Below are 10,889 nucleotides of genomic sequence, written 5' to 3'. Positions count from 1 at the left end.
TCGGAGAGAGTGGAGAGAGTGACCTGCTTTTTGCCGTGTGTCCTATCGTACCACTTGAATTTTGTACCACCTACATGTATACTTCTCCAAAAAGATTTTTAATTTTAATTTCAATTAAGATAAAAAAAGAGAACAATATTGAAGCAACTGACTATTTAAATAACTTAAAATATAGATTTTTGAGATAGTGTAGATGTTAAAATTTGACTTTGTCATCCACATACCTTGTGTTTTAGCCTCTAGCACATCCTTATTTGTGAATGAAGATTGTTGATAGTTTCCAGAATTAGTGCAAAAATGTAGACTAAATCTGGAGTGCACTGAGGATGAGCGGGGGCTTATTCTTTGTCCAAGGTTTTGTGGGTGTTCATCTGATTAGGAATAAGCCAAACTCACCCTTCTTTCATAGCTGTGAGCCTGTCCTACAAAGACGTTAGAAGCAAGTCCAAGGGCCTCCAGCTTGCAGCTCGGACCTTGGGAAACTTCCCTGAGGGAACAAGACAGAACGAACAGTCCAGTTCTGTGGGCTCAGATGCATGACTCTTTTGCTAGAAGCTTTAAGCTGAAAGGGCCTCACAGAAGCTTTGGTAGAAAATTCCACCAAGAAATGGTGAGTATTTTGGGATCTGGTTCATAGGTGTTAGTTAATTTTGCTCAAATATTTGTAAGCTTCCTATATGCCCTGAAATTTGTGCAGAGAAGCTCCTGAGGGCATCTCCAATTTGCTCTAGTATTTAAATACTTTCTCATGAGAGGCTGGAATGCAGTATGTTCAAAATGTGTAACCATTTCATTTTCTGAAGAGTCTGGAACCCTAGTCAGGACCTGGTTTTCAGATTTTTCACTGTTGTAAGGAATAATAGGGGCTGGCCCGGTGGCACAGTGGTTAAGTGCGCACGTTCCGCTTCAGTGGCCCAGGGTTGGCTGGTTCAGATCCCGGGTGTGGACATGGCACCACTCAACAAGCCATGCTATGGCAGGTATCCCATAGATAAAGTGGAGGAAGATCGGCATGGATGTTCACTGAGAGCCAGTCTTCCTCAGTCAAAAGAGGAAGATTGGCAGCAGATGTTAGCTCAGGACTAATCTTCCTCAAAAAAAAAAAAAAAAAGGGGAATAGTATCTTGTCTAATAGGCATGGTTTTCTTCACATATTACTTCCATCATCTAGAGTTAGAACCACTTTTTTACTTCTTAGAGGAGCAGTAGAGCATGATGGCTAAGGCGCAGGTTTTCCGGTCAGGCTGCCAGAGTCCAAACCCTGGGTCTGCCTCCTGCTGGCTGTGGGGCTCCTCTGTCCCTCAGTGGTCTCAGTTGTAACGTGAGGGTAATAATAGGATCTCCCTGACTTGTTGAGGTGTCCTGAGGATCAAATGGCAGAAAGTGTTTGGCAAGGTGTCTAAAGTACCTTAACCATGACTAGTAGATTGGCTATTTGCTATTTTTCTCCTTTTTTGTTTTTGGAAACTCGGGTGTACAAAATTAGATTAATCAGAATTCTTGGTTCACAACCCACTATCATCACTGGCCTGTGTCTGGTGCTCTTTTGTTTTATTCTTATTTCACTTGTGTTAATTGTTAATTTTTGTATATTTGCCTGTTTTAATAATAGACACACACAAACCCACTCAATCCTAGAATTGGTATATTACTAATAACTTGCATCTACGAAAGGCTCTTACCTTGTCTTATTCTTTAGCCTCCCCCTCCCAGAGATAACGACCATCTTGAATTTTGTGATACCCCCAAATACTTTAAAAAACTTCTTGCACAACATATACCTATATGTCTAAACAATACATTATTTAATTTTGTTGGTTTTGTACTTTAGAATAAAGGTAGAAAACTATATATTGTGTTCTAAGACTTGCTTTTTTGACACATTATTTTGCTATAACGATTCATCCATGTTATTTCATGAGCTCTAATTCATTGATTTCCACCGTTGTATAATATTCTGCTGTGTGACTAAACCACAGTTTATCCATTCTCCTTTCAGTGGGGATTGGGATTGTTGCCTTTTTCCTTTTTTTCTAACAGTGATTCTACGAACGCTCTTGTACCTGTCTCTGGCGCACATGCGCAAGGGTCTCTCTTGGGTATATAAATGCAACAGATGTGCCGGTTTGTGGGTCATGTGATACTAAACTTTACAAGATAATGCCAAATTGTTTCTCAAATGGGAGTACCAGTTTACATTCTCACTAGCATATGCAAAATATCGTATTGGTCCACATTCTCTCCACCACTTGGTGTTATCAGACTTCTTAACGTTTAACAGTCAAATGGGTATGAAATTATATCTCATTATGGTCTCTATTTCCATTTCTCTAATTATTGATAGGATCGAACCTTTCCTTATATGTTTATTAGACAAATGTGTTTCCACTACTGTGAAATTCCTGTTCATATCTTCAGCAGGCAGCCATATTGGCATTTAATTATTGTTGGTCAATCTAGCTATAGTTTGTCCATTAAAAAAAATTTTTTCATAGAACCAGCTTTTGGTTTCTTTAGTTTTCTCTATTGTTTTTCGATTCTCTATTTCATTAATTTCCACTTTAATATTTATTATTTTCTTCCTTCTGTGTGCTTTAGATTTAGTTTGCTGTTCTTTTTCCAGTGTCTTAAGGTGGAAGGTTAGGTTATTGATTTGAGATCTTTCTTCTTTTTTTAACTTAAGCCATAAATTTCCTCTAAGCTCTGCTTCAATCACATTCCATAAATTTTAGGTTAGTTTTTTTTTTTTTTGAGGAAGTTTAGCCCTGAGCTAACTACTGCCAGTCCTCTTTTTGCTGAGGAAGACTGGCCCTGAGCTAACATCCATGCCCATCTTACTCTACTTTACATGTGGGATGCCTGCCACAGCATGGTGTGCCAAGCCATGCCATGTCTGCACCTGGGATCTGAACCGGCGAACCCTGGGCTGCCAAGAAACGGAACATGGAAACTTAACTGCTGTGCCACTGGGAGGCCCTGAAATTTTAGTATTTTGTGTGTTCATTTTTATTTATCTTACAGTATTTTCTAATTTCTTTGTGATTTCTGGTTTGATCCATTGGATATTTGAGTGTCTTTTATAATTTTCACATTCTTGTGAGTTTATCAAATTTGTTTCCATTATTGATTTCTAATTTAATTCCATTGTGGTCAGAGAATATACATTGCATGATTTCAGGCTTTCAAACTTACTGAGACTTTTTTTTATGGCCTAGGAGATGATCCACCCTGGAAATGTTCTATCTGATGTGAAAGAATATATATTCTGCAGTGGTGGGCTCAGTGTATTATAGATGTATATTAGGTCTTGTTTGTTTATAATGTTGTTATAGTCTTCCATATTCTTTTTAATATACCTCTTAGTTGTTCTGTTCCTTATTGAACTTGGGGTATTGAAGTCTTCAACTATTATTGTTGAATTATCTATTTCTCCCTTAATTTGTCACTTTTTGCTTCATGTATTTTTTTAAAAATTTTTATTTTTTCCTTTTTTCTCCCCAAAGCGCCCAGTACATAGTTGCATTTTTTTTTTTTTTTTTTAGTTGTGGGTCCTTCTAGCTGTGGCATGTGGGATGCCGCCTCAGCACAGCTTGATGAGTGGTGCCATGTCCACACCCAGGATCCGAACCAGCAAAACCATGGGCCACCAAAGCGGAGCGAGCAAGCTTACCCACTCAGCCATGGGCTGGTCCCTGCTTCCTGTATTTTGGGGCTCTGTTGTTAGGTGCATATATGTTTATAATGGGTATATCTTCCTGATGAATTGAGCCTTTTATCATTACAAAATATCCTTTCATATCCAGTAATTTTTTTTCTTTTAAAGTCTATTTTTTCTGATATTAGCATAGTCACTTCAGCTCGGTTTTTGTTGCTGTTTGTCTGGTACGTCATTTCCATCTTTTTGCTTTCAACCTATTTTTATCTTTAATGTAAAGTAAGTCTCCTGCAGACAGTGTATAGTTGGAGCTTATTTTTCTGATTCAATCTGACAATTTCTGCCTTTTGACTGGATGTTTAATCCATTTATTTCAAATGCTATTATTGTTATAGCTGGATTTATGTCTGGCATTTTGCTTTTTGTTTTCCATATATCTCCTTTCTTGTTTCTCTATTCCTCCTTTACTACTTCCTTTTGCATTAAGTGAAAGTTTCTAGTTAATGATTTTTATTCCTTTAATGATTTTTGTCACTACACTTTGGAGTGGTTTTCTTTGTGGCTGCTGTAGGGCTTACTATGTATATCTTATCATAACCTACTTCAGAGCTACACCAACTTAATCTCAGTGAGATATAGAAGCATTGCTTCCATGTACCTTCATTACCTCTTCTCCCCTTTGTCTGATTATAATTATTAGACATACTACATCTATATATGTTACAAAGCCAACAGCACGTTGTTACGATTATTACACTATATAATTTCATATCTTCAGGAAGCTGAGAGAAGAAAGGAAAGCAAGTACATATCTATAGTTTGTTATGTTAACCTTTTATTTATCATTCTCGTTTCTCTACATTTCTTCCTATGGATTCAATTTACCACCTGGTGTTATTTCCTCACTTTAGTACAGTATACTCACAGTATTTATTGTACATCAGTACAGCTTTTCTCCTATCCACTTAGTTATTGTCAAATAGATTATATTTCTCTATGTTATAGGTCTAACAATAGAATTATACACAGTTACAAATCAGTTAAGAGAAAAAATGCAATTACACTGTCTTTTATAACACCTACATAATTACCCTTACGGGCACCTTTGCTTTTTTGATTCAAATGACTGTCGGGTGTCACTTGCTTTCAGTCTGAAAACTTCCTCTAGTACTTATTTAAGGTGGGTTGGTTAGCAATGGATCCTCTCAGTTTTCGTTTATCTGAGAGTATTTTTACTTCACCTTCATTTTTGTAGAACTGTCTATTTCTCCCTTCAATTCTGTCAGTTTTTGCTGTATATATTTTGATGGCCTGTCAGTAGGTGCATAGATGTTTATAATCATTACATCTTATTGCTGTATTGAAACTTTTATTAATATAAAATGTGTTGCTTTGCCTCTTGTAAACGTCTTTGATTTAAAGCTTATTTTGTCTAATATTAGTATAGCCATCCCTGCTCCCTTTTCCTTACTATTTGCATGGAATGTCTTTTTCCATCCTTTCACTTTTGGTCTATTTGTGTCTTTGGATCTAAAGTGAGTCTCTTAGAGATAGCATATAGTTAGATGTGTTTTTTTTTTTTTTTAAAGATTTTACATTTTTCCTTTTTCTCCCCAAAGCCCCCCAGTACATAGTTGTATATTCTTAGTTGTGGGTCCTTCTAGTTGTGGCACGTGGGATGCTGCCTCAGTGTGGTTTGATGAGCAGTGCCATGTCCGCGCCCAGGATTCGAACCACTGAAACACTGGGCCGCCTGCAACGGAGCACACAAACTTAACCACTCGGCCACGGGGCCAGCCCCGTTAGATGTGTTTTTTTTAACTCATTCTACTAATCTCTGTCTTTTGATTGAAGAGTTATTCCATCTACATTTAAAGTAATTACTGATGAGGGATTTACTTCTGTCATTTAGCTATTTAATTTTAATATGCTTTATAGCTTTTTTATCCATTTCCTGCACCACTGTCTTCTTTTGTGTTTGATTTTTTTCTATAGTGAAACATTTTAATTCCCTTCTTATGTGCTTTTGTGTATATTCTATAACCACTTTCTTTGTGGTTACCATGGGGATTGCCTTTTATGGCCTAAAGTTGTAACACTCTAATTTCAATTTATATCAGCTTAGGGGCCAGCACTGTGGCTGAGTGGTTACGTTCATATGCTCTGCTCAGTGGCCCAGGGTTTCTCTGGTTCGGATCCTGGGCGTGGACATGGCACCACTCATCAAGCCATGCTGAGGCAGCATTCCACATGCCACAACTAGACAGACCTACAACTAGAATATACAACTATGTACTGGGGGCTTTGGGGAGAAGAAGTAGTAGAGAAAAAAAAATTATATTAGCTTAACTTTGGTAATACACAAAAACTCTGCTCCATTACAACTCTGTCCCCACCTCTTCCAGTTATTGACGTCAGAAAATTACATCATTTTACATTGAGTGTTCAAAAAAATAACCTAACAATTTTTTTTATTAATGTTATGACAGATTACAACCTTGTGAGATTTCAGTTGTACATTTTTGTTAGTCATGTTGTGGGTACACCACCTCCCCCTTTGTGCCCTCCCCCCACCCCCCTTTTTCCCTGGTAACCACCGATCAGATCTCCTTGTCAATATACTAACTTCCACCTATGAGTGGAGTCATATAGAGTTCGTTTTTCTCTGACTGGCTTATTTCCTAAGAATTTTTTTAATGCATTAGTCTCTTAAGTTATGTAGAAAACAAAATGCAGTTACAAACCAAAGTTACAGTAATATTAGCCTTTAGATATTGTTTTTTTCCTAATGTTTCTTCAATCACATAGAAAACAAAAAGTGGAGTTACAAACCATTGTTACTATAATACTAGCCTTTATAATTGCCCATGTGTTTACCTTTATTGAGATCTTTATTTCTTCATACTGCTTCAAGTTAGTGTTTCCTTTTATTTCAACCTGCAGGGCTCCGTTCTACATTTCTTTCAGACAGGTCTAGCAGTAATGATTTCCCTCAGCTTTTGTTTTCTGGGAATGTCATAATTTCTCTCTCACTTTTGAAGAACAGTTTTGCCAGACAGAGAATTCTTGATTTAATTTTTTTCTTTTAGCACTTTGAATATATTGGCCCACTGCCTTCTGGCCTCCAAAGTTTTGCATGAGAAATCTGCTGATATCTTATTGAGGGTCACTTATATGTGATGAGTCACTTCTCCTTGGCTTTCAACATTCTCTCTTTGTCTTTTGACAGTTTGATTATAAGGTGTCTGAATGTGAGTCTCTTTGAGGTCATTCTACTTGGAGTTCATTGACCTTCTCAGATATTTATATTCATGTCTTTCATTAAACTTGCATTATTTTCTTAAATAATCTCCCTGCCCCTTCTCACTCTTCTCCTTCTGGGACTCTCATAAGGTATATGTTGGTCTACTAATTGCTGTCTCACAGGTCCCTTAGGCTCTGCTCCCTTTTCTTCAATCTGTTTTCTTTCTCTTGTTCACACTCAATAATTTCAATTGTCCTAGCTTCATGCTTGCTGATTCTTTCTTTTGTCTGCTCACATCTGCCTTCAAACTGTGTAGCAAATTTTTCATTTCTATTATTATACTTTTCAGCTCTAGAATTTCTTTTTAGTTTCTTTTAAGGTTTTCTGTCTTTTTATTGCTATTTTCCTTTTGTGGATACATTGCTTTCTTGACTTTCTCCATGTCTCTCTTTAGTTCTTGAAGATCTTTAAGACAATTGTTTTAAAGTCTTTGTCTAGTAGGTCTGCCATCGGCTCTTTCTCAGTGACAGTTGCTTTGGATTTACTTTTCCCTTTGAATGTGCCATACTTTCCTGTTTCATGTATGCCTAATGATTTGTTTTGTTAAAAACTGGATATTTGGATCTAATGATGTAGTAATTCTGGAAAACAGATTCCTCCCCCTCCCCAGGGTTTGCTGTTTTTGTTTGTTTTAGGTTATCTCTCAAGGCTCTGCTGGGGATCAACGTGAAGTATAAATGTAAGGTCTTCTCCAGTCTTTCTGAGCCTGCACCTTTCCCTGGGTCTGTGTGGTGACTTCTAATTTCCCTGTATGTGTAGGGGACGAATGCCCTAGTCTTTAATGCCTATCTCCCAAAAGGATAGAAAAAATGAAGTGGGAGGGAAGGCACTAGCCCTCTCGATCCCAGCATCACTCAGCCACAGGGAAGGGGTCACAGCAGCGAGAGGGATGCAACAGTGGCTGCCCACCTGTCTGTCTGCACTTTCAGATCAGAAGCACGGATCTCCGATATTTGCAGAACGTGATCCTTCGTACCCACCATGGCTTGCACAAGCTGCATGCAAGCTTCTCCTGCAACTCTTCCACTGCCTGCCATGGGGCTGGGGGTGGGAGAGGGGTAGCTGTCACTGAGCTAAGAGCTAAAATTGACTGATGTTAGCTGCAGTTTATCATTCAAGCCTTCCCCTGGAAGCTGCAAGACTTAATGGATTCCAGAATTTCAAATACTTCTATCAGACAGATTCTGCTAGTGCCATTGTTGCCCAGGTGGGGAGACAGATTCCTGGTGCTTCCTATTCCACTATCTTCCCAGAAACCTCCTTCTTTACCTTCATTTTTGGAAGATAGTTTTGCTACATAGAATATTCTTTGTTAACAAGTTTTTCCTTCAGCACTTTGAATGTGTCATCCCACTGCCCCCTGACCTTCATTTTTTCTCATGAGAAGTCAGCTGTTAATCTTATTGGGGTTCCCTTGTATATAACATCATTTTTCTCTTGCTGCTTTCTAATTTTTCTCTGTCTTTGGTTTTGATCGTTTTTACTATGATGTGTCTGGGTGTGGATCTTTTCGTGTTTATCTTACTTGGTATTTGTGGAGCTTCTTGAGTGTTTTTCATCAAATTTGGGAAGTTTTCAGCCATTATTTCTTCACATATTTTTTCTGCTCCTCTTGCTCTCTCCCTCCCTCTCCCCTTCTCCCTTCTTCTCTGCCTCCCCCACTCCCCTTGCTCCTCTCTTCTTCTGGTACTCCCATTACACATAGATTGGTGTGTGCCTTATAGTAGTCCATGCTTCTCTGAGGGTCTGCTCATTTTTCTTCATTCTTTTTTCTCTCTTTTCTTCAGATTGCATGACCTCTGTCTATCTTCAAGTTCACTGATTTTTCTTCAGAAAAATCTGTTGAGCTTCTGTAGTCAATTTTTCATTTTGGTTATTGCACTTTACAACTCCAGAATATTCATTTGGTTCTTTTTCTCTGTATCCCCTTATTGATATTTTCTTTTTGATGAGATATAGTCACCATACCTTCCTTTACTTCTTTAAGCATGGTTTCCATTACTTCTTTGAAAATGTTTATAATGGCTGCTTTGAAGTCTTTGCTTGTTAATTCTGACATCTGGGCCTCTCAGTTTCTGTTGCCTGCTTTTTTGCTCCCTGTATATGAGTTACACTTTCCTGTTTCTTTGCGTGTCTCATAACTTTTTGTTAAAAACTGGACATTTTATATTATATATGGTAGGATCTCTGAACACTGATTCTGGCTACCCTCCCCTCTCCCCAGGCTTGTTGTGTTTACTTTTTTATTTAATTACTTGGCTGCACTAATTTAGTGAAGTTTATTTCCCTTCAGTGTCAAGTCTCTTTATTCCTTAGAGGTGCCTTGGGCATGCAGTCACCTAGGGTGACAGACGTTTTAACAGGGCTTTCTTTATTTCCCTGATCTATTAAACTATCTGCCTTTGTTGGCACCACATTCAGATATCATCTCCAATTGCCAGTTGATCGCTCTGGTTTTGACAATGCCCTGGGGTGTAAATTGCTCTGCAGTCTGATTTAATTAGATTTGGGTCTTTTGCAGAGGTAGCTTTTGAGGCTAGTTAGGTTTGTTATGACCCCAGGAAGGCTCTCCTTACCTGTCTCTTTCCCTGGTTCTCTCTGATAAATTAGCTAGCCTACAATTCAGCTTGCTGCTCCTATAGAGCTACCAGCCTCCTCTTAATTGCTTACCTCTAAATTCTCCATTGTTCTTGAGAGCACCTTTAAGCTTGAGCTTCTCAACACTCTCCCAAACAAAATCAGTTCCTTCGGAGAGAGCTTCAGAGGTCTCTGTTCTTAAGGCCTGCCTCTCCCCTAGGCAAAAATCTGAGTCACTGCTCTGGAGCTAGGGGTGGGGATCATTACCTGCTTCTCTAAGATTGCCTGCTTTATAAACAGGGCTCTGTTGGTATGGCAGCCACCAGTCTTCTTGGCTTGCTTCTCCTGGCATGGAAACTTTGCCCTATGAGCAAGCTATGGAGAGGGTAATGAGGGTCCCAGTAGTCTTGGCCTGCTGCACTGGGGTAGAGCCTCCAGACTATGAGTTGGAGCTGGTTGGGGGAAGGGAGTTCTGACCTCTTCGCTGAACTCACCTGGAGTTTAGCCTCTGCAACACAAAGCTAGAGGGGCATTAGAAATACTGGTAGCCTGCCCCTCCCTGGGAGATACCACAGTCCTTAGTTGGGGGTTGGGAGAAGAGGGAGCATTGTCTTCTTGGCCATACCCACTCAGAGTGGAGCTTCTGTAGCACTGAGCTATGGGGGCTGGGGGGTGGGGTGGAGAGAGGTTAGGGAGAGAATAGGCTGTAGCATAAATACCACAGACTCTTAATGTTCTGACAAATAAAAATGGCAAGTAATAGGATATATTGGAAAATATGAGGAAGCCATTTGGTGTAAACCTAATTCAGCCTGACCTTGTCTTTCCAAAAGGGCCTGACTGAGGCATTGAGCATGCATTGTATACCTGCTTTAGAGATTCCCTATGGAAAGAGCAAAAGGCCCTTGAGATAAAAGTGCAACTTCCCTCCCCCTCCCAATGTTGGCGTCTCCTTAAGGATTAAGCATCTTTCCTTAGGCTAGAAACTGATTGCTGCACTCACCTGTGACCGCCCAGCTTGAGACAACAGACTTGCCTCCTGCTACGCCCACCAAGATAGCAGACCCACTACCTGCTGAGCCCATCAAGCGCTGTGCAGACAGGGCAATCTTGTGACTATTGTGGGAGGGACATTTCAATCATATGTAAGGCACCCTCTTTGAGGGTATATAACCACCCTGTGTACCCCCACTTCTTTGGAGTGCTCTGTTCCTTTGTGGAAATACTCTCCCGGGTTATAATCCTAAGATTTAAGCTCAGAATAAATTCACCCAAATTTTCATTTATAGATTGGTTACGGATTATTTTCGTGGACAGTTCTTACAGAGATTTAGATTTTCCTAAATGTTTCTT

This window comes from Equus caballus, chromosome 27 (assembly GCF_041296265.1).
Source record: "Equus caballus isolate H_3958 breed thoroughbred chromosome 27, TB-T2T, whole genome shotgun sequence".
NCBI lineage: Eukaryota > Metazoa > Chordata > Mammalia > Perissodactyla > Equidae > Equus > Equus caballus.
The sequence above is the reverse complement of the archived record's forward strand: the minus strand, read 5'-3'. Positions refer to the sequence as shown.